This window comes from Colossoma macropomum, unplaced genomic scaffold (assembly GCF_904425465.1).
Source record: "Colossoma macropomum unplaced genomic scaffold, Colossoma_macropomum, whole genome shotgun sequence".
NCBI classification, from domain to species: Eukaryota; Metazoa; Chordata; class Actinopteri; order Characiformes; family Serrasalmidae; genus Colossoma; species Colossoma macropomum.
The window spans coordinates 13,565,759-13,590,983 of NW_023494791.1; the positions used below are offsets into that span (position 1 = coordinate 13,565,759).

Here is a 25,225-nt window from a genome sequence, read left to right on the forward strand (position 1 = left end):
TGCACACACACACCTCACACCAATGTTTTAATGAGATGGGCAGAATTCTGCATGCACATCTGACCTCTCTGCTGCCTCTGAGGGCCATTAAGACCCCTGAGCTGCTTGTTGTCAGGCAGCACGTGTGCCTCTTTCCAGCCTCTGCCTGCAAGCTTTCCATCCCTCAGGTCCAGCCTTCTAGTGAGAAACAAGAGTGAGATTGCATCAAACGTGCCAGAACAGGTCTGGGGCTCAGAAAGATCCTGAATGTGGTCTTAATTCAAAGGCGAGATTGAAGAAACTGACATGTGAGTGAAGGGAGAGGCTAGCGGTTGAATGTGAATGGTTGGGAAGAGGGTCATTAGGCCCATTAGCCTCATTGTACCTCTACATACATTTAGGAGTGGTGCACCTTTTTTAGTTAAAGGGGTGTCAGATTAAAAGCTGTGTTAATGATTCAGAAGCTAGTCAGATCTTTCTGACTGAGTGCAGAATGTTCAGTCTAGCATCATGTTACAGGCTTGGCTTTGTGGGCTGCATTATTCTGTGCTTCTGTGCGTATCAGTAAAACGACCTTTGTCTTATTTTATTGTTTGTGCTACAGGTCTGAAAAGAGCAGGTTGTTGCAACTCACGTGCCATTTGAAGTGAAAGGCCAACAAGCCAGTTTCACCTCACCTCATCTCTGAGAGAAGTTGTGTGTTGTTTTTTTGTTTTTTCACAGCGGACTTTGCTAAAACGTACCAACACAATGCACCAGATTTTCTTTGAGTAATTGTATAAAGAGTTGATGAGCTGATATATACAGTACTGTGCAAAAGTAAGAGACCACCTTTCATGTATTTAATTTCATTTCCACATGGCCATTAAGTACAAGCTATTTTTAAGTTTCTGGAAGAAAAGCAGGAAACACACACTCCTAATAAAAAGATGATTCTTCAAGGGTTGTTTAGTAAAGACAGTGGTTTTATAAAGCACTAAAAAGGTGCTGCTACTGGTGTGACATCAAGCTTATAACAACAGAAGAACCCTTTTTGATATATAGCCTATTTGGTATATTTGCTATATATAGAACCATTTTCAAAAAGGTTCTAAGTAGAACCATATACAACACATTCTACATCAATGTAATGAACCTTTTCAGCAGGCAAATGGTTCTTTGAGTCTTCATGGTTCTATATAGAACCATTGTCTTTACTAAGGACCCTAGAAGAACCTTCTTTTTTAAGAGTGTATATTTCAAAGAAAAGCTTTAAAACTAAACATAATATCATTTTTTACAATATTTAAAAAAATGTAATGTGTCAGTCCTTTTACAGCTTCTACTCTTTTTAAGAAACTTGCTTTCACTTTTTCAAAGAAATCTGCAGGGATATTGTTCACTATTAGAAGTTAGTTGCATTTTCTGCGTCTCAATCTCAGTTAAATATTGAGACTTATCCATGCATGAAACCTTATTTCACACCTCAGATGTCCAGTTTCTAATTTCCAGATCAAATTGTCATCTTTTTGTCCGTTTCCTTTTCTCAGTGAGGGCTTCTTGATAGCTACACATCCTTTCAGACTGATAGCATTGAGTTGCGTTCTCACAGTGGAAGGATGGACATAAACACCTGTTGATTTTTTTTAGGTCTGAAGCAAGAGTGGAGCTTGATTTTCTACTGTCTATTGGAAATGAAAGCTTTAAATGCTGTTTATCTGATGGTGACAGATTTTATTGGTCTGCCAGGTCTGGCAGGGTTGTTAGGGGTTCCATTTTCTCTGTATCTTTTAATAATTTTTTGAACTCCAGTTTTGGAATTTCCTGTTTTTTCACTTTTTTCCTGTAGACTCTCTATAAGTACCTGTCACTTTCAGCTTAGTAAACAGAGCAGAAGCCAAAGATGTAATATTGTATGTTTAAGGAAATGTGTCCAGAACAGGTTGTTCTGCCTGTTGAGTATTTCATAGGCAGGCTGAATCAATTATCCTGTTTCCTCCTCATCTGCTGCAGGGAAAGATTCGAGCTCTCTTTACATCTGCCTGAACATTCACTCACTCCACCGCATAGATTTGTTTTGTCAGCATGACAATGTGTGCTGTATTGCATAGAGGCTCCAGCCAGTCCTCAGGACTCCCAACCGATCTATGTTTTGTTGCAGCACTATTATTCCTGTAATGGAAGTCTTAGAAGTTGGTTGCAATTTCTGCTTCTCCTGATCCAAATAATCCCAAAAACAAATTTATACTCATTGGTAAACCCTAAAACCCTACTCCACTCCATCTCAGGTTTCAGTGTGTTTCAGATGCTAGCTTTCTTCTTTTTTTCTTTTTCTCAGCATAGTCCAGCTTGACCAGCTAAACCAGCACAAGACCAGCACAAACCAGCATAAAACAGCTCTGTGCTGTTTTTTTTTTTCAGTAAGGGCTTCTTGACAGCTACACATCCTTCCAGACTCATATGAGTTGTCTTCTCACAGTGGAAGGATGGACAGAAACATCTGTATATTTTTTCAGATCTGAAGCAAGAGTGGAGCTTGATTTTCTCCTCTCTCTCAAATATGAAAGCTTTAAAGTTTTGGTGACAGTTTTTTGGTCTGCCAGGTTTTGCAGGGTTGTTAAGAGTCCAATTTTCTCTGTATCTTGTAATATGGATTAATTTATATCTCATCTCCTCAGAAAAATATCCTTTAAGCATTTTAGATGCACATCAGTAAGACATTTGGGCAGTTAAGGTGTCTTTGGGTAGTTGCTTGTGTGAATGTTAGTGAACGAATGTTAGGGAACATAATGTCAGTAGGAGCTTTGGGAACAGCTTTTATTGGGAGGATATAGTATGTTGGTTTTAAGATTGGAAGGATAGAAGAGTTAAAGTGGCAACAGAGGTCAAAAGTGAAGAGTGGACAAATTAAATACTGATAGATTTGATTTTGTACTTTGTGTAATTTTCTGTTCAAAGTATGTGTACTGCTTCTTTCTAACACACAAAAATCAATAACTTGCACATTATGCTTGTTTTGACTTAACATTAAGTAAAAGAACATGTGGTCTTTGACTTTTGCACACAGTACTGTATGCCTGCAGAAGTTGCCAGAGAAGTTCTCAATTGTTTTGCCTGAGGAAACAAATATAATGTTCTATTTTACCAACTCTGAACCTTTACAGTGGGTCTCAGACAGTGGGCCAGTATTTATTTCAGATTATTGTGAAGTCTTGATCTTAATATGTATTTTATTATGTCATTTTTGTTCAACTGGTGATGCATGTGTAAGAATTTTGTCATTTTTTTAGTTCTGTAACAACAAATATAAATCTGACATAAAATGCTGCTTTCATTTCCAGTGCTAATAACTTAGATCTCCGCTGTCTCCGAGTAGAGAAACTCCCAGCTGCAAAAGCGAGGCTTTCATAAAGTGCAAAGCGTACATATTACATTCAGAAAATACTCTCTGAGCTCTTGTAATAAACAGACTGCATTTCAGGGTCACTTTAGAACATGTTTGTATGCCTCTTCGGTGGTGGGCAGAACTGTGTAGGCTGCTTCTGGACCTGCATGTAATAAAGCCATTTAGACTTAGTGCCTGTCACCATAGTGAAAAAGACAGAGGGGAATTATTGCCAATCCTCATGGTTCTGACACGCTCTCGCTCTCCCCGTGTGGGAAACGCACTCACTCACCCTGCACTGTGTGTGTTCAGACAGGCCTGGGCTCAACTGCACAGGCTAAATATGGATACGAATATGACTCTATTTATCTATGTATTTCCAGAGAGAGCACAGAGTGTTTCATTGCTGTTAACACAATTATATCTACTAGGACATGTTAGCCTGAAAGGATGATGCCTAATGTGAATTCATTGTTTTCCCAAGAAGTTTCTCAATATGCTGATCAGTGGATCCTGTTGTGAAAGCCTGGACTTTGGGCTTGTTTACATTTCACCTCACTAAATCCCAGGGCCAAAGAACAGTGTCGACGCCTGCAAAAGAGTTTACTTTGGCTCTTGTATGGTTGTTGCATCATCTTTCTTTTTCAGGAATAGTAGTACCGCAACATTTAGATCCTTTTCTAGGGAGGTCAAACCACATCAGATCCTTCGAATTCTGCATAATAGCTGCGTCCTGCATGTCAAGTTTTCATGATCTCTGTTACCAGTCATGCAATTACTGTGTAAAAGGTTACTCTCTATGAGTACCCGTCACTTTCAGCTTAGTAAACAGAGCAGAAGCCAAGGATGTAATATTGTATGTTTAAGGAAATGTGTCCAGAACAGGTTGTTCTGCCTGTTGAGTATTTCATAGGCAGGCTGAATCAATTATCCTGTTTACTCACCATCTGCTGCAGGGAAAGATTCGAGCTCTTTTTACATCTGCCTGAACATTCACTCACACCACCACATGGGTCTGTTTTCAGCATGACAATGTGTGCTGTATTGCATAGATACCCCAGTCAGTCCTCAGGTCTTCCAACCAATCTACCTTTTTGTTGCGGTACTGTTATTCCTGTAACACAAGTCCAGTCTCACAAGTCGGTTGCATTTTCTGCCTCTCCTGATCCAAGTTAACACGATTACATTTTAGGTATACCTTAAAACCCTACTCCACTCCTCTCAGGTGCTAGGTTTCAATGTGTTTCCGATGCTAGATTTCTTCTTTTATTGTCTTTTTCTTTTTCTCAGCATAGTCCAGCATGGCTGGTCACTAGTGAAACCACGTACGTAATGTTTTGGATGCTAGTATGCTGGTCAGCCAGCATGTCCATGCTGGGTGACCAGCTAAACCAGCACCAAACCAGCAAAAACCAGCTCCCTTTTTTCAGTAGGGATGGAGTCTTGACAGCTACACATCCTTTCAGACAGATAGTGTTGACTTGTCTTCTCACAGTGAAAGGATGGACAGAAACACCTGTGGATTTTTTCAGATCTAAAGCAAGAGTGGAAGTTGATTTTTTCCTCTCTCTCACTCTTGTTTCCTCCTCATCTGCTGCAGGGAAAGATTTCAGTGTGCTTTACATTTGCCTGAACGTTCACTCACTCCACCGCATGGGTTTGTTTTCAGCATGCCAATGTGTACACGTGACATGTCGTCAGGACCCCCAACCAATCTACATTTTTGTTTTGTCTCAGGTCTCAATATACCCAAAAGGAAGACATGAAGGACTGTAGAATGCTAATTGCCTGCTTCGGGTATTTTAGAAGCTGGAGCATAGCAAAAAATGTGAATATAGTCACATCTCTACAAAGAAAAATGTTTTGCATGTGGGTCTTTTATTTACTGCAAAATATAATTTCAGCCCACAGCATGTATTGTTTTAGCCTGCAAAGTTGTCGAATTAATGAGGTCACTCCTGCATAAACCAGTATTGATCAAACTCCCATAGATGCTATCAAACACTCGCTTCATTGAATCAATGCACGTTTCTGGACCTTGAGCTCATATCGGACAATCATACTGCGCATACAGTGTCCCTCGCTGTCCCGTGGGACCAAGGTGGAGTGAGACTGCACCAATAAGAACCTCTCAAGTGACCCACGTCACTGAAACCATGGTTAACTCTAATTATGACAAAAACGGGCTTGCATAACGATCTGATCAGCTGGTGTCATGACAGCATACAGGGGCATTGTCCTGGCTTATTAATGAGAAAGCTATACTGTATGTCCAAAAGTTTGTAGACACCTTTCATTCTTCTGAAATCAATGATATAAATAGGGAGTTTGCTACAGTAACTACATTTCTGGTTAGGATTTGCACTAGATTGCTGTGAGGATTTGATTGTATCCACAAGAGCATTACTGAGGTTGGATACTGATGCTGGATGATTAGTTCTAGATCACAAACGCCATTCCAACTCAATCCCAAAGGTGTTGGTTGGAGCTCCATCACTCCAGAGAACACAGTTGCTCACAGCTCAGTGCTGGGGGGTTTATATACCTCTCTACCTGACACTTTCATTGGGCATGGTGACCTAAGGCTCATGTGTAGCTGCTCCAGAGTGTCCCATTCTATTGTCACTGCTTTCCTGTGGAGATCATTCAACTTATGTGTGCAACTGAATGCCTGTGTTAGGAGTCAGTGCACTTTAAAGTAGCTAGGTTTCTAATTAGATGGGCTGTCTGGAATACTTTTGAATATATATTGTAATTAGTCTAGTTCCTGGAGTACCTGGGTCATGTCACTCATTATTCAGCATTATGGTCTCCAAATTTAGCTCAGCCGTCTCAGTAAAGACATCACTCTTGTGCTGTCACAGTTGTCAGTCAACTTTATTAGCCCTATCACTTGCTGCGGGGGCGTTCCCTGAGGAAGCTCTGGGTAAACAAAACCGCAGCGGAAATTTATGCAAAGTCGCGCAGATATTTGAGCTGTCTGTACCGAGTTCAGTAAAGCCATCTCAGAAGGGGTCAAAACAAAGTCACAGCTGACATGAGCAATGCTGCATCTGTCTGTCAGTCTCTTTTTCCTTTTTTTTTGTTTGCTTGTGTGTCATTTAAAAATGCTGAAATGCTGTCGTTTAAGCTTTTGTCAAAGAGACTTGTTCATGACTCATGGTAGCAACCTATACAGTCTACTCTTTGCTTAAAGGATGGGGTGAAGTAATTGTAACTGATTTCAAGACATTCTTAACCAAAAATCAGATCAACACAATGCTTTCTTTAGCCCAAACATTGGCCAAGACATATTTGATGTCTGATGTTTTGCACTGGAGCTAAGAGGCAAATGTAGCCAACAAGTATTGGAAGTCTATTTCACCCGAATCTTTTTATTGTATTAGCTGTATAGCTTCCCCAGATGGTCCAAATTTTGCTCTGTCCCTATGTGTTGCATTTTAGGTTGGAGCAAAAATCTGGACCATCTAGAGGGTCCCTGAGGACTTGTTTAAGAACCACTGCACTACAAAACTAAAGAAGTAAACTTAAGACACCACATGTTTGTCAGCTCAACTTCATATGGGCTAAGGGGAAAACTGAATCATTCCTTTATGCTTGCAGTTCGGTGGTGGGTAGTTTAGGTCCTGCTAAAGTCTTCCAGCAGACCTGATCTCAAGCCAGCTATGAGCCCTCCTCCTACACAAAGTGCTGGAAATGTCACTGACGCCACTGCACCTTAGGTATTACTGACTAATTTGTTTTCTAAGGTTCTGGCTGTGCTGTGGTAGAGGATTCAAGGCTGCCTTGCTGAGACGGGCAAAACACACACTGGAGGAAACTGCAGGGACTCATATAGTACATACCCGTTGCTAAGCAACCTACCCAAAAAATCTCCCCTTCGTTTAGGTTTGTACTGCTCATCCCCAGGTACTGCTGGGCTTCGGAGGAGTGGAGTGGCTCGGGGCCAGCCGACCTTTTACCTACCCTGGTCTGGGACCAAGAGTGAAGGAGACAAGGACCAAAATATTCCAAAAAAATTTAAATACAGTATATGTCTGAAAGTGTTTGTAAATGTCCCTCTTCTTATTAGTGAATTTAGCTACTTTAAGGAGCATCCATTGCTGACACAGGTGTTCAATTGTGCATACAGCTTGTATAATCTCCACTGAAAAGCATTGCCAATAGAATTGGACGCACAGGGGGCTAAGGTCACCATGCCCAATGCCAAGTGTAGGCTAGAGGGGTATAAAAACTGCCAGCATTGGTCTGTGGAACAGTGGAACTACATTCCCTGGAGTGATAAAGCAACATCTAGTGTAAAGCCTTACCAGAAGAGTAGAGGCTGTTGCTGTAGCAAAGTGGGGACAAACTTTCTACTAACATCCTTCATTTTCAGAAGAAATGTTGGCTGAGCAGGTGTTTACAGTGTTTTAAACATACAGTGTAGCTCTGGAAACTGCGCGTCTTCTCCTGTATTGCCACTGACTGTATGTTTGCGTCAACAATAAGCCTTCCCCTGTTACCACAGACAATAAAGAAACAATGACAATTTCCATTGCAACCAGCCAAGGCAGACAGGGCTTACACGCAAGACACTGCTCACTCCAGTCACTCCAGTTTGACAGTTCTTCTGTCAGCCCTGTTCTTTTAGGTCAGAGTACATGTGTAATTTTGTAAAATTGTTAACACCCACAAATCAACCAGAAAAACCAGAACACTCCCACACTCTCCGCCTTCGTTTGACAGAACTGTGTCATGGCAACAAGGCTTATTGTTTCTGTAGATTGTTGTATTTGTCTGACTTTACAAATCATAAATCCTGTAGATAATCTTTGAAATCTTTGAGGTTAAAAATATGACAGAGCTAAAGATAAAAAATTTCATTGGCTGAGACAAATATGGTTTCAAACATTCCAATAATATGCACACTCTGAACTGTGCAAAACATTTTACTGGAAAGGTTTCACTTTATTATTTCAGTTGTGCTGTAACTGCAAAAGAATTTCATTACATCTAAAAACATCATGCTAAGCCCCCAAAGTCATATTCATTTTGTCCTTCAAGGGTCTAATACTCTTTCACTATTGAAAGAGTATGTGAGATTAATATCTACTAGTTAAACTCACAAGTTGCTCTTATTATTGTTGGAAAGGATTTTCAGTATGTTCTTATGGTGCCACCTACTGAAGTTTATTGGTAAATGCATGTACAAGAGCTAAACTAGAAAAACAGCAGGCAAATCCGGGGATGAAAGAGCAGACATACATCATTAGTTGATCATGGCAGTTTTTGGTGCGCTCATGTCCTCTACAGTTGATCCTAGCACTATGCACAGTCACTTGACCAATGTGTTCTTTGCTGTTGTTATGCTTGTGACTATAACTTATTTGATATTGTATAATGTTGAATAATCTAAAGGATATCCACAGGTGAACTCTAACATCAGGAAAAAGTGCAGGAGATAGCTCTTAATTTTGCCACTGTTTACTATATAACTGTAGGCCTTTTGACAATAGCTCCCAGGGAGAGATGTGTCAAAGATTTTAGCTGTAAGATTTCTCTAAAGCCCAGTAGTTTCCAGTACAGCCTTAAATGTGGGTGTACTGTAAGTAGTATTGCTTTTTTGCAGCGAGTTCGATAGACCAGGATAGCAAAGACCTTTGTGGTTCACAGCTGATAATGAGAGTACTTATGCTGGTCAGGGCTTGACAATGTCTGCTAGTGTGTGTGGCACCAACCAGGATAGTGAAAGGCTGGCGCTCGGTGAAGACCACAAATAGCTGATCAATTACTGACATGGTCCTGTTGGAATGAGTGAGAAATGGACGTGGACCAGGTTTTTCAACCAAAACTCTACAGGAAAGGCAAAAGTAAAGAGCATATTGATAAATGATTTGATCTTTACTTTACAAATATATTGTGAATTTTAGGTTTGGTTATTGCAGCTCTTTCAGTTAGAATGTTGCATCAATTATAAAACATTTCCTTTGTGCTTTAGCATGAGAGTTTAATCCTGTCATAATGGGAAACTGTACTATACTCAACTCTCTTGCCATTGCAGTCCACACACTCTCTAGCTCAGGGGTGGCAAACTCTGGTCCAGCACACTGTGATGATTTCCCTGTTCACACACACCTGATTCAACTCATCTGCTAAATGGCAGGTTTAGTGAGTATATTTCAGTACAATCATTAAACCATTAAAGATTTCTACTTTTTCCTGGTCATCTTGTTTATTTTTTTTCATGATGGGTTGAGATCACAATTTAAGGGATTCTAATGGTGTAAAGGGCCAATATCACTGAAGTTTCCTCACTTCTTTGAAATAAAGGAACTTTCAAAAGGAGTTTCAAAACATACCATTCACAGTCCAGTCTATACAGTACATATATGGAGACCATGCTGAAAAACATTTTTTTTTATTCTTTTTTGAATTCATTGCTTCTGTGATGTCATGAGAACCAACTATTTTACATATACCCACCTAATCAGCCTACAGCGGTTTAGCTCTGCCCACTCATACTGAAGTTCTTGGGGGTTTCAGCTCTAAGTGATTTCTAAAGGAGGCAAAAAACAGAACAACCATCAGAACAGAACTCATTTATCTTATATCAGTCTTAAAGCACAGTAATCTGTTTAATTATCAGGGAAATGGAAAATGGTCATGTAAAAAATATAAAAAATAAAAAATACTGGTACATACATTTTTGGTACATAAAACCACACAAATGTTATAAGTGAACCTCAAGGGGAATAAATAAAATACAAGAAATGTGTAGGATGTGACTGATTGTAGATACATTTGATGGGTTTTCTAACGGAACCTTAAGGTGTTGGGAAACTATGGTCTTTAATGGAAAATATCAAGCCAATTCCCAATCAGAAGAAAAAGCACTGGGTTTTAATCATAATGGTTCTACTGGTCTTTTTACAGCAGGGTGAACTGTGCTCGCCAGGACCAAAGTTGGTTACAAGGTGACGAGACATTTCTTATGTAGTCATTTTTCCAGAATATTCCATTAGTATGGCATTTCGTAAATGTGTGCCAGTTATCCTGAGATGTACAAAAAGAAATGATCCATTTGTTGCATCTGCTTGTTTTCTCCACCAGGGGTCAGTAATAACTCAGTTATAACTTGGCAACAGTAGCCTAACCCTAAAAATGATGTGCCATCAGGACATGGTCAAAAATTAAACACAGCAAAAGCCACCACATCCCTTAAGTAAAATGCACTGTAAATGAGAGATGAACTACATCCAGATAAAGTGGAATTAAGCTCTTAAATTTATTTTTATTTGGATTTAGTGCATAAAGACTAATGTTTTCTGTGATCTGCCAACTGGCACATTGTCTAAATCTGCAGATGCTGGGCAGAGCGGACATTGAGACTGTGACCTCTATCTAGACAATGTGACTGGTGAATCACTGTTTGGGGGAAGATTCTACAGCCATGTGAATAGTTTTCTGGGAAATGTTTGGGTTGATTCCCAAACAAAACAGCACATGGTAGGAAAATTTAATAAGGCACAAACATCACATCTCACTGTGACGGAGAGGAAAGTCAATTTCAAGCCTCAGCAGATGTAAGTTTTTGTTTTTTGAGGATTGTTCTTAATTCACTACACCTCTGTGAGCATCTCAGTGTGCGAATAGTTTACAGTGAAGCGTTATATATCTGATGCAGGCATTGAGTTAATTTCTTTGAGGCTAATTGGAAATGGAAGAGTGTTTTTAGATGACAAGTTTGATGACAGCAGCTGTAAGTATATTATGTATTTTTGCCCACCTCATTTTTTCATGCCATTTCTCAAGTTCTCATGCTCTCTCTCTCTCTCTCTCTCTCTCTCTCTCTCTCTCCTCTCTCTCTCTCTCGCCATCTCCTACACAGACACATTCTCACTCATATGCACATAAACACAGTAAGTGCTTGGTCAGCACTAAATCTTAGGCCATAATGCCTTTCACAGGCCCTGAAATGGTGATGGTGGGCTACAGCTTTATGACCCACTCAGTAATATTCGCTGCAAGCATAATAGATGCCGAGGCCATAACACACAATGACTTGAGCTTTCTCTGAGTTTCTCCGCAAATGGAGTGAAGTTTAATTGAGTTAGATGATCCCTCTAAAAATCCTGGATTAAAGCTTATCACACAGGGCGTTTATCTCTGAGAGGATGTACCATAGGGGGTTTAACCCAGTTAACAACACATGTGCGCCGTGTGCTAGTAGTCCATCACTCAGCTGAATCAACCTCAGCTACAGGGCTTTCCCGAGGAACAGTTGATGCAGAATTATAGTGGAGAAGTTTACAGGTAAAGTCTCTGACTCCTGCTGTCTGCCTGCTTTACCTCTGAGCTTCTCACTTTCTTAGGAATGCTTGAGTAAGAGGATTATATGCAGATTTGCGCTCAGTGGGGAAGCCATTGGAGTAGGTGTGTGGATTTTGTTGATCACCTCTACACTCCCACAAACATGTACACGTACAGATTCACTACCAAATAACATACTCAGAGCTGCAAGAAGCTGTGTTATCTGATTTCACTGTGTCAAAATGCAGTAATCACAATCTCTTAGCAAGGCCTCCCTGATCACAGAGCAATTAAACGTTAAAGGGATACTCCAGCGTTTTTAAACCGTATCTCTATCTGCCGATGTCATAGCATCGATTACCAGAGCAAATTTTAACAATATTTATCTGTATTTTGAAAAGAACAGATAAACCTATTGCCTCAAAACACATTATAGAAGCTATTAGGCAGATGCATCGGCACCTGACCACTGACTTCTGTATTAAGTGTATTTCAAGTCAACAGGTTCTATGTTCTTTTACTAAATATGGGGAAACTTGTTGAAGTTATTGTGCACGTTAATCAACTGAATTCTACACATGTGGCAAACAGATATTAGGCTGAAAAATGCTGGAGTACGGAAGAGCGGGGCACAAACCCACATGAATATTTTAATAGTTAAATAGGTTCCTGTAGTATGTGCTTTCAGTCCTTTTCCCATATTTCTGTAGCAACTTCATCTGCAAATTTTGACAGCAAACAGATAGATATTTCTTGAGAATTCCCCTGGTTTTTGTACCATCAAAGTAACTTTTTCATCTTAAATGTTTTTTGATTACTGAGTGTCCCAGATTTCACACATATATCATTCTGTTTGGCTTATTGGTGGCTGTAATATAGCATCATCCAGAAGCATATGAACTGCTCATAGTGAGAACTAGCCAGGCTCATGTACAGTTAGTTTTATCAGAGTGTTACTGTGTAACTATGTAAGTAACTAAGCCTCCTACAGTAAACAATGAGACGAGTCCATGTTCCTCTATATGAATACAGAACAGTGAATTTTTTTGGAAGTTTTTATGCACAGATTTATAAGATCAGATAATCCTTTACTAGTCCCACCACAGGGGAAATTTACAACAGGGGAAATTTACATATCATGTAAATAAAATATATTTCAGTTTTCTTGTGCTTTTTCTATTCAACAAAAATAAATTTGCACATGATAAACACAGTCTCTTTACATTAATCATATTAAATTGATGAATGCATTTTATGTATTTACATTGGAAAGCTCATCTGGTTCAAATAACATAGGATTGCTTTAAATTAATTGTGTTATGCATCAATTAAAAGACTTCTGAGTGACCATTACATCTAGTAAGTTGTACTTACAAGGTTTGCACTCATGTAACTTCTGGCTGAATTGTTTCTAGATGTTAGGTGTAGGAAACAAACGTTTTCATTTGTAGCCGAGATATGTAGGTTGCTTATATGAAAAACTATAAAATTTAAAATTATTAAGCAATGTATTAGATTGTGCCCTGCTCTCCTTTATTACATTAACTTTTCTCTTAACATGGACAATAATTTCGACACATTTCCTTGTACTTAGTAAAACAACAGATAAACCCATTGACTCAAAACACTTATAAAAGAAGCACTGCACTAGTATCTACCCACTTCTGTAATAAATGTGTTTCAAGTCCTCAGGTTCTCTGTTCTTTTTCATGAGAACAGAGACACTCTTATGTTGACTGACCTTATGCAACACATGGCAGAGAGACATTAGGTTGAAAAATGCCAGAGTATTAATTTAACTTTTGTATAATACAATATACTTGTATATTTCTAATACTGAAGCTGCATCAACAGCAGAGTAGCCACAATGGTAACATACTCATAGACAACCTCTAACACTTTGAGCTTTCAGTACAGGCCAAAGTGTACAATAGTTGCAGAATGGTCCACTGCATGACACATGTAAATGTACAAAAATGACTCTAATGTTGTCTGGGTAATTAATGATTCTTAAACTTAAGCCATTCATGCAAGCTGTTCTAATATAACCCCTTTAAAATCCCAGGCTTGTTACATACAAAGACGTATTATTCAGTAACTACAGGGACTTCAATACAAACTGGTTGAGCTATTCTTAGGTTATAGAATTGTGTAATAAAATTTTGGGCTCTGGCCATTGAAGAGGTTAACGGGCTGCTTTCCCACATTCATCACAGGCACATGACTCAGTGTTCAGATACTCACACAGTTAGCACTGATCTTACAGACCTTACAGCTCACAGAGGACAGTAGCACTGCTTATTGATTTAGCATGCTAATGCTAATTACAGGACTGCAAACACACTCATACAGCACCATCAGCACTTGCAGAGTCATTGTTTCATTTTCCCAAGTCAGGTACGCTCTTGACCCCATCCAGCAGCTTCTAATGGGTTTCCCCTCGTCCTCACCTTGAAACACCATGTCTCCTTAAACATCAGTGGCTTTTAAACGAGAGGATGGGGGAGGGGGGTGGATCAGCAAATGCCTCAGCCATGGTAATTTAAAGGTCAAATATTTCGAGCTTGACATTATTTCAGTGGTGACCTTTGCATATTGCTCCTTAGAAATGTTCTTTCTTCTAAAGGCTGAAAGGTAGTTGTTCTGGCATATGTGGAACACCAGGGGGCTTTAGCATGCTCTGGCTTTATTTGAAGTTTTATGCTTGCTGGATTGTTATCTCTGTCACCACCACAATACCTCTTTTTTCTTAGAATGCTGAACAGAGTTGAACCTGGGCCCCACTAATGACTGCACTGAGGAATCTAACTGTCTTGGCAGACAGACAGGGTCAATTCACTTGTGCAAGTGGTAGCATGCAGGCAAGTGAAATTGTGTTAAATTTAGTCAATATGTCTAATATTTCTCCTTTTGAGATTGTTGCAAGAATATTATGACATAGGGAGCTCCCACAAGTAGCTTGGACAAATTAAGGTTCTGGTTTGTGCTAAGCTTTGACACAACTTCTCTTTTCTATTTTCTTTTTTTTTCTTTTTTTTTACCTAAATAGAACACAGGCGTGCCCTGATGCCACATTGCGCCCCAAGCCCCTTTGTTGCTGCTTACCAGTCCCACCAGACCAAGTCTTTGATATGTCTAGGGGCCTGTTGCCCCTTTTCTGTGGGCTCTCAGCCCGAGGGGGTATGTGGCATCCCCTGGGCTCGGCCTCTGGGCAGTCTGCTGCAGCCACTGGGGTGTCGCTGGCCTTCTGGGTCACCGAGGGGTGTTGAGGGGATCCCAGAGCTGCTATGAGGCATTGAAGATTGGCAAGGAAGGTGCTTTGGAGAGGTTTTTATCCCAACTTCTCTCTAAGCAGGTGTTCTCTTGAATGGAGTTTCTCTCTGACATGCATGGGGCAACCTCGCTTATTGAACCACCTCCCAAGGCTGGCTATAAGGTTTTGCCAAATTACTGTAACATTGATAGGGAGCTCTAACAGTAACAGCAGGGCTGGCCATTTTAGCACACAGGCTAACTGCGCTGCATTTGCTTGCTCCCCCCACCTTGTCACTGCCACAGCTTCTTCTCATCTTCCGCCGGCTTCACCTCCCTCGTCCACACCATGCTCCTTATGGTGTCCCCTATCTGACACTCAGCTGGATCCTCTCATCTCTGGTTCCTAGTACCACTTCTGACACCAATGTGACATAAGGGGTTCTCACAAGAAACAAATAACCTAAAATTAGCATGTAAAAACATTTTCTGAACAAGCTACTTTATTATTTTTAAGCTAAAGAGAACACAGGCATGCTTTAATGCAGCAATATTATAAGATCATTTAACTTATAGGTAATTTTATCCAGCTGACAAAGTTTGTGCCAATAGAATAAGAGAATGTAATTCATTTCTAGGTAAAATGACTTAAAACAATCTAGAAATTTGAACAATATTCTTACACTAACCTCTTAATGACAACTAATAGATATATTAAATAGTTTTAATGGTGTTTCACTTGCCAGGACACTATTTTTTTCAGTGAGTGTTTGTATTTGTTTATGCATTGCCTCTGGTCTCTACGAGACATGAAGTATGCGCAATCATCATCTGCATTTTGATGTGTAGACGTATCTGATTTTCTGGTGCACATTGTGTTAAGATTAGTTTTGCAGAGTGGAGAGGTTAAGGTGAGTGGTCATGGAGCTTGGTCTCAAGCACGTCCTGATTAAAATCCCATTCATCCAACCTGATTCAGACTTGCAGGCTCCATAGTATTTGTGCAACGAGCCTCATAGAGAATAGGCTTAGAGATCTGGAATGTTAGGTAGCATTAAAAAATGTTCACTGTGGGGCCTTTAAAGTCTAGCTTTTAACTCTGGAATAGACTTCTGCGGTGTTGGACTCTATAAGGGGTTGAAAGTGAAAACCACAAAGTGCTGGATGTGATGGATGTGAGATGGAGCTACTTAGAGCCAACCTGGAGCAGGATAGGGGAATGACACAGCTCAGTATTTCCATATGGCCCAAATCAACCCCACTCAAAGCAGCACTGCAAAGGAAAACTGCCTTTGGAGTATGCAGTGATTGAAGCCAGTTTGTTTTCGTTTCTGATGAAAGTCTTCTAGCTTTGACTGAGAGAGATGTAGAGAGGGAGAAGGCTGAGAATGGAGGAAAAGAAGAAACAGCTGCATTGGAATTGTTCCTGCTGTTGTTCCTTGTTCCTCCTTATGAATCTGAATGCAGCATTGCAGATGATGGCCCCAAAGAGAGACAGTGTGTTAACATGGACCATGGTAACACACACACACAGACAAACAAAATTATGAGAGGCAGGGGGCTGTTTTAGTACATAATCACCTGAATGAAATTATTTGAGTTGATTGCAATTATTTGACTGCAATTACACAGCTTTCACAATCAAATGTTTATGGCTAAACAAACTGAGTGTGAAATGAGAGCTTTTCCATCACTTGGGCAACATTAATGTAAATAAATGAAAGCAGAAAACATCATGAGTCTTACAAAAACAACAAATTTCTAACTTTGGACTATAAAATGTTTGGATGGCAGCAGTGAGTAATGTTTGTTTATTTGATGTTTGTTGTTAATAGCACCTTTAGAGGGCTGTAGTGAGCAATGTTTGTTTGCGCTTGAGCTGTGTCTGTCTTCAGGTGGTGGCTACTTATTACTAGGAAGCAAGATAGCTAATCATCCGATTTGGCCTCTTGAGGCTTGTACATGAAAAGTCGTATGTAGTGAACAAAAAGATTACTAAATTGTTGATTGCAATTATTTACAAGGCAGTAAATCATCTGCTAAAATTTCATGATTGTGACAAGCCTAGTAGATTTTATTCTGGCATGTTTCATTAAATGAACAGAAGAATCTCTTTTTGGGAGGCTTCTTCATAGCTTCTCCATCACAATCTCCTTTGTGGCTTATTGAATTAGCAAGATAGTTTGTTTACTCTGGCTTAAAAACTGTAGAGATGTTCTGGGCTGTGAGGAGATGAGAGTGGTGGTGACCAATCACAGGCTATACAAAACAGATGTGTTGGATTTTCCCCCACAGCAGCTGACTCTGATTTTATTCCCATGAATTTTAAAGTTAAACCACTTAAAAATCAGGGATTGAATTTTCAGAATTCCAGGAGACCTTGGCCAAATCCTTGAGTCGCAAGGCCAATGCTCGAGGCTTGGCAACCCTAGTTAACCTCAGTCTTGCTGAATCATTATCCGTACAACACATGCGCTCATCCATACTTATGCACAATGTTTAACATTAGTGCAATCATGCTTAATATGCAACATCTCATAAGCATTCATATTTAAATATACACAGTGCAGCTACTTTTTTTTTTTGCTTCATATTTTACCCAGACAAGCTTCCTCTCTGTTTTAAGCCAGAGACAAGAAGCAAATCCAGCATAATGCCAAACACCACTGTCTCAGACAATTCCTCTGAGGTAAGACCTAAATAAGGAAAGTAAGACTCCTTCATATTAATTTGCTTCTATGAGTAGGATTTAATACATTCAAGGATTCTTCACTGCTGATTACATAAGCTGCATGGAGGTAGTCAAGTCGCTGAGAGCAACGTGAGAATGGATGGAGAACAGAAATGCTGTTTTCGGTCCTGTTTTCCTCTCATGCTTTTCTATGCTGATCTTTTTTGAGATGAAGAGGATTCCAATCAGATGGCAGTGAAATTATTGCTGACTGATGGAGCTCAGTGTGCCCAGACCTTCTCTGTGGAATATGGCCCCTTGAACTCTTCTCATGGAGAAACACACGCAGTGGTCGACTTTACACGCAAAAGTGCTTTCAGGCAAAACCTAATCCTCTCTGGCCTAGGAGGGGTCCCTGCCTCAGCTTGTGTGCTTTTTCTCTCGCTGGATTACACTGGGGAATTGCGTTACACCAAAGTGGTCCACCAAGAAGTAAAATGCTGAACCTAAAAAAATGTCTGTTGTCTGGGACATATTAGGTCTCAGCTTAGACAGTGTTTTCTTGTGAAGATTCATTTTGCTGGTTAAAGTCATGACATGAAGCTACCATTCTGACGTGTAACAAAAATTCATGAAAAGATTCCATTTACTTTTTAGCTCTACTTGTCTTGTGTAAATCATGACATACTCTTCCCCAGGCGGTTCCAGATCACGCTATCTCACCCTCAACACTCCCTTTAGAAATAAAGTTAGATTTATGGCTCTCCAGCACTGCAGCTTTCTGAGGTGAGCCATCTGGATTCACCGAGCTTTACATATTTTTAGCCAAAACTGCTGCAGGAATCTCTGATTTCTCCACTTTCTTCTTCTTCTACAGTAGAGTACCCTGCAGGCATGAATACACATGATGTTCTAGACATACTTAGGAATCAATTCATTGTGGTAATTTGCACCATTCCGATCTAAATCTCCTGCTTAATCTCTTGCTTACTTTCAGATTTGATTCATGTGCTCTTCTGAAAGTGGCAGCATCAGAAATGTTCAGTTTCTGTTTGCAAATCACTTTCACTACATATGGTGAAGGGTTATCTGAGATATCCTACATCAACCTCTCAAAACCAGGAATCTCCAATCCCAGGCCAGCACAACAAAGCCAAGCTAATGATCAAATTCATCATGAGCTCATTGTCATTATCAAGAAACGCCAGGCAGTGCTGTGGTCCTCCAGAAGTCTTAAAACACTGCTTCAAGTTAATTGTCAAATCATAGCAACACTGGCTTTGCTAATGTATCCACTGTTCATGGCCCAGTTTCCCAAAAGCATCTTAGTGTTAAAATCGTCTTAACTGGCAGAGAGAGTGTTCAGTGTGATGCTCGCTCTACCATTTAAAAATCATCTTTGCGCTAAGATGCACTGGGGAAACCTAACTGACACTACTCCATTTAAAGGAATAGTTTGGCAGAAAATCTTATTTACACAGTTTTCCATTTACCCCAAATACATCCAAACATTGCAACTTTGCTTCTTTACTCTTGTACAGAATCTGCAAGGCTAATGCATCTAGCACTGCGAAAAAGTCATCACACGAGTGCCTCAGTCCGCATTAATACAAAAGCACTGATCAAATTTAGGCTTCAAAATGGCTACTTGTTAGCTCCATTACCCTTGTAGCTCCAGTTCAAAAATAAATAAACAAACTTCAGACAACGAACAAAATTTTTCTTGCTTTTTTAAAATAAAGAAATTTGAAGTAATTTGTATGTAAGCATTGCCAAACCTTCAAAACTTTAAAAAACTTTCGCTGTTTCTGTGACATCACAAGAACCAACTCATTTACATCTACACTCCTATTCAGCCTACGGCAGTTTAGTTATTGGCGATGTTATATTCACGAACGATCCGGTTCTTTTCAGCGGCTCTTTGGTAAGAACAAAGGGAGCCGAGTTGTACTTGAGAAGCCCAAATTTCACTGTCAGCCCTAAATCCACTCCACTCCCCACATGAACAGTGAGAACCAGCCAGTCGGATAATCATTGTTGTGTCAGGCTCCTTAAAGGCAGAATGAGTAGGATTTGTTGGTTGCTGTTCAGACACGCCATTCAAAGTTGGCCCCTGCGACTCAACGAGTGAGAGAGAGCGCAGCAGTGGTCAAGTGAGCTAGAGAGTGAATGAAAAGAGGGAGCTGCTAAACCTATTCCACACGTGTGAAACGGAATTATTTTGTTGGCATGTGTAAGTTTGAATCTGATCCAAATCATACTCTTTCAGTATCATAGTTATTATTTGCAGATAAACCAACCCCCACCCCCTAAAAAAAAAACAACAACAGAATGATGTGCTGCTCTTTTGAGCTGCTCTCAGAAAGGAATGGAGCCTGCAGTGTATTAGCTATGCCCACTCATACTGTAACCTGAGCATGCTTCAGCTCTGAGTGTTTTTGAATGAGGCACAACCAATCAAAACAGATATAATTTATTTTATGTCTGTCTTGAAGGCACAGTAAGGTAAACAGCCTGTTAAATGATAGATAGAGTTTGGAAAATGGTAATACAAATAAATTATGTTTGGTACATAACATCACAAAAAAGGTTATAAGTGGACCTTAAGAAAAAAAATAAAATACAAAAATTGTAGGATATGGGCCCTTTACAGAAACGGAAATTGACCAAGTTAGATTATTTCCCAAACTGTTCCTTTTATACCTGGCATCCATTTGCTCTCTCTTCGTATAACTGGCAGTACTCATAATATCCCTCTTCCTCTCCTGTTAGACAGCTGTCTATCCTTTAGCACTTAAGTCTTCTCTTCCTTTGTCTTTAAGAGTTTCAGAGTTGAATCCTATTTTAGGATGTAGTCCTGCTACTGCATTATTTTTGAAATTTTATTGAATTATTAGTCATTAATCCTCTTTAAACTAGCAGGTCTATAGAGGTGTGACTTTATTATGAGGAGGCAGATCTTCCAATGAGGGCGTCAGTGGTAAAACAACACAAAAAGCAGGTCTGCACTGTTAGATCAGAAAACTGCCAAGTACATTTTGGTAGTACATTTTATTTCATTTTCCTACTTTTCTTGCAGTTCTCTTAAAGACTTTGGATTTATTTCTGATCTGGATCTGGAGAACTCCCTGACTGCTTTCTTCTCAAGAACAAGAAAGAGATTTGCTGACTTGTGTTAGCACAATATACCCCACATCTCTGAAAAAGACACAAAGGCTTTGAAGGTAAATATGCCTTTACATTAAAAATGTGTTTGTCTCTCTAGATGTAATGAATAATAGGTTGATGAATTCTCTAGCAAGGGAGGCATTGAAGTCTGTTATACTGTCTGTTACTATAAATGTGGATCTTCCTGTTGAATCAGTGCTCTGAACTATATGCCACCTAAAATAACTTCCCTGCTTTGTTGTTGTTTATAGAAGAAGCTCATGGATTTTCCCTATGGGAATGCTTCAGCCTTTCCACTACTGTAATAATAGTGCTTTTCCCCTAAGTCTCCTGATTATATCTCATGCTCAAACTTCCCAAACAAGGCCAGACTAATGCTTTATTCATTCACCCATGTGTCCTTTTAGTTACACATGAATAGCTGAGTTGTTATTTTTGCTTTTGCGGTTTCATAATGGAGAGAAGAGATGACACCGTCATGCCTGCTTGTCCTCTCAACCTCCGCTTTTCTTTGCAGAAGTTTCTGCTTTTAGGCTTAACTCTATTCCTTTCTTTCTTGTGCACTCTCTTTCTCTCTCTCTCTCTCTCTCTCTCTCTCTCTCTCTCTCTCTCTCTTTCCGTCCCTTCCTCTGCAGGATTTGTGGCGGCATCGATCAATGCCTGTCTCACCTTCTAATTACTATGTTTTTCACCTCTTCCCTGGTGACACATTTCCATTAGGATATATTTATAAGTGAGAAGAATTCAGGAAGAGTACACAGAGAGCTAGTGAATCTGCTTCTGAATGAGGTATCATTCTTAGAACTTATGAATATAAGAACTTTATAGAAGCTGATGTAGAATTTCTGTCCAAAATGACATGTATAATTTATGATCACACATTGTACATTATATATAAAAAACACAGCTGCTCTTCACAGTGTGTGATCATTAAAGGGTTACATTGCGTGAATAGAAGTGATCCAAAATTACTTGGAATAAAATCTTGTTACATTAACTTACATAACAAGTTGAGAACTATTTTTCCTTCTCCTGTTAGGACACAGATTGGTGATAAATTAAAGAAAAAAAGCCAATAGCCTTAGTGCGCCTTGCTGTAGATTCTACAATTATCTGGAGCTGTGCTAGAGGGATGGAACATGATTCTTCCAAAAGAAGTTTACTCAAATGGTATTTTGATGATGGTGGTGCAGAGCACTGGCTAACATCAGTCTGAAATCTCCTGTAGATGTTCAACTGGGTTAGGATCTGGTGACTGCAAAGGCCATAGCATACGATTTACAGAATTTTTACACTTATCAAACCATTCAGTGACCCCTCATATCCTGTGGAGGGGGTCACTGACATCCAGGAAAAGGCCACTCAAGATAGAAGTGTTTCATCATACACTCTTGGAAAAAAAGGTACCAAACGGTCACTAGGGCAGTACCCCATGCTTTTTATCAAACTTCACGTTGTGAAAGGGGACAAATACGTACTTTTTTCTACTGGGAGAAACTTATTTAAGGTACACAATTAGACCTTAAAACCACTGTTATACCTTTGAGGGTACATTTACCTTGATGAATGAAAAATATACCTGCACAGTACCTTTCTTTCTCATGGTGTAGAGTAAAGGTCATAAGTCCGACAAACTTTGTACTGGCTTGCAGCAACCCTTCTCTCTAAGGGGACAAGTCTACCCAAACATCGCCAGTGAAATGACTCACAAAGTATACCCACCGGACCCTTATTGTAGAGGTGTTCTCTTTGTGTACACCACACATGCACTCGTCCACTTGTGGGCGCCTACTATAATATTCTTCCCTATGTGGTTGTGGACGGACTGTTATTGCCAATTTAGTATGTTCATGTCCTGCGCTGATATTCTCAGTGACCTGAGGAACAGTTGCTCTTCTGTTTTTTTGTACATATTGCACTAAATGCACAACCATCACGGTCAGTGAAAGTGTAATTTCGACCACGATTTCCAGCCCTATTTACAGATGTCGTTCCCACAGGTCTACTCTTAAGTTACTCCTATTGAAACCTTATAACTGAAGCTCCTGCCTTCCATGCCCCAATAATGAACGCTCTTTCAAAGTCACTCACATCTTTTCCTCTTGCAATCTCAATACAAGTTCAGAGTCAAGTGGGCCTGCTCACCATTTTGCACGTCACAGAGCATGATAGGACGTTAATTGCTTTATTAGGTCATACAGTACACCTGTCTGGAAGCATCTGCACTCGTTATGCTTCTCTACTCATTTCTTTGAGTTTTCCTTTAATTTGCCACCAGTCTGTAAAAAAAAGAGAGAGTGACACAGACAAGACATACAGCTGTGGCACACAGGTGAGATACACAACTCCTCCTCCAGTAGTTAGCCTGTCTCTTGTTGACCACATGCTAGCTCTGAGAGTTCCACACATTTTTGAAGTGAGTGAGTCAGAGGTGGTGATGTGGGCTCCCTGCTGAGAGTGCGTGGAGTGTGAGGGGGCTAGTGAGAGGGCTGCATTGGCTTGGCTGAGGTTGCTCAGGCGGAAGGGCATGGAGGGTGAGGAGGAGGAGGCTCTATAAACAGATGCTCCCAAGCCTCTGCCCCTGTCTCTTCTCATCAGTGCAACGGCCAGAGTGCTGCTGCAGTCCACTGCACCACCCTGCAACTCCTCCACTACAACAAATTTCAAATTCTCAGCCCCTCTCTGCCCCCTTCCCAGTTAACATTCTTAGGTCCACCATACTGTAAATGCTATTTTTTCAGCATTTTGAAACTCATTCCAATGTAAAATGCTTAAACCCGAAATCTTTTATTCCACCGGTCAGTATACACTCTGTAGCCAAATGTTTTGGACACCAGCAACATTTTAGCAACAACCTAAAATAACATAGCAATGGCCTAGGAACATCTTAGCAATCATCTGAGATAGCATATCAGCAGCCTAGTAACACCTTAACAACCACCTGGGATAGCATAGCAACAGCCTAGCAACACCTAACAACCACCTGGGAACAGCATAGTAACAGCATAGCAACACCTTAGCAACCACTTGAAATACCATAGCAATGGCCTAGCAACACTTTAGCAACCACCTTACAACCATCAAGCAACGCCCTAAAAACATGCTGGAATACCATAGCAACTGTGCAGCAACACCATAGCAACTAACAGGAATTACAATTTAAACCAAATTAAGTTATCAAAAACTGCAACTTCTTTCACTTTTGAAGTGTTTTCAGGTGAAGTGCTGTGTCGACCCTTTCTAGTTGTTTCTCACTCTTTGCAAGAAGCACATTCTTTACATTTTTGTATAGTTTTTTGTTTTGTTTTCTGACATTGAACAAATGGAAAAAATCAGAAGTGCAGAATCTTTCGATACAGCATGTAAATTGAATGTAATGTAATTATTTACGTAGCCACAATATAATAAAATGCGGAGCAAGATGACAACAGTAACTCCTGTAGCCCTAGACTCACACTATTATTGTTCTCTCTGATGGATGCAGCACTTCTCAACCCTGCTGACCAGTTTTGTGTCCTTTGTGCCTGCACTTGATGCCTCCATTTCGTAACACTTAACATAATTACAGCATACAGCTGCACCTACAGTCCTACCTGCACTCTTGCTAGTGTAGTCTGCATACCTGCTAAACACTGCAAAAAGTTTCATGACCTCGTTCCTCTTGAGAGGTAGTGCTGTGGCCCCCAGACTTTGGAACTTCTCTCTTTTTTAAGACTCAACTCAAAACTTACCTTTTCTCTCAACACTTTCAGCTCTTGTCCTCCTAGCTTTAATGCTTCAATCCACTCTTCAGTATATCTCTGAGGGTAGGTGGTTATTTTGCAGCCTGTCATTGCTGTCTGAAAAAACTCTTGTTCTTTCTCTATGGGAAAAATGAATGGTGTTTTCAAAAATTGCCTCTATCGTACTGATTAACTGATGAGTTCTAAAGCCTATGCATGTTATTCTACAGGCTGTACATTTTCCTCCAAAGATCACTACATAATTTGAATTATGAGTCAGAGACAGTAGCTCATCTGTTACTGCACAGTTTGTGTTGGTCATCCTCTAATTCCTTCATCAGTGGTCAGAGGACGCTGCCCACAGGATGCTGTTGGCTGGATGTTTTTGGTTGGTGGACTATTCTCAGCCCCGCAGTGACACTGAGGTGTTTAAAAACTCCAGCAACACTGCTGTGTCTGATCCACTCAGACCAGCGCAACACACACTAACACACCACCACCACATCAGTGTTACTGCAGTGCTGAGAACGATCCACCACCCAAATAATACCTGAGTCAGTACTATTCTCATTATGGGATCAAACCTGGCACGAGACAAACTGTCAACATAGTGATATGAATTCAATGCATGTGAATGTTAGCTTGTTTGTAGCATGTATGCAGCAATAATCATATTCTGTGTACTTAATGACATTGTAGTTCAGAAGACCCTGTGATATTTTGGATATGGCAAACACAAGGTGTGACAGGGATAATTTAAAAAAAATGCTATTAATG

At 40.0% G+C, this 25,225-nt stretch overlaps 1 protein-coding gene across 1 annotated transcript in view; it reads left to right on the forward strand.

The window, feature by feature from the left end:
- sema4ga (sema domain, immunoglobulin domain (Ig), transmembrane domain (TM) and short cytoplasmic domain, (semaphorin) 4Ga) overlaps window positions 1-3,449 on the forward strand; it is a 56,059-nt gene extending 52,610 nt beyond the window's left edge. Inside the window, exon 16 of the transcript XR_005007410.1 lies at window positions 584-3,449. The gene's annotated coding sequence lies outside the window, so the exon portion shown is untranslated. The remainder of the gene's footprint in view (window positions 1-583) is intronic.
- Window positions 3,450-25,225: the final 21,776 nt, after the last annotated feature.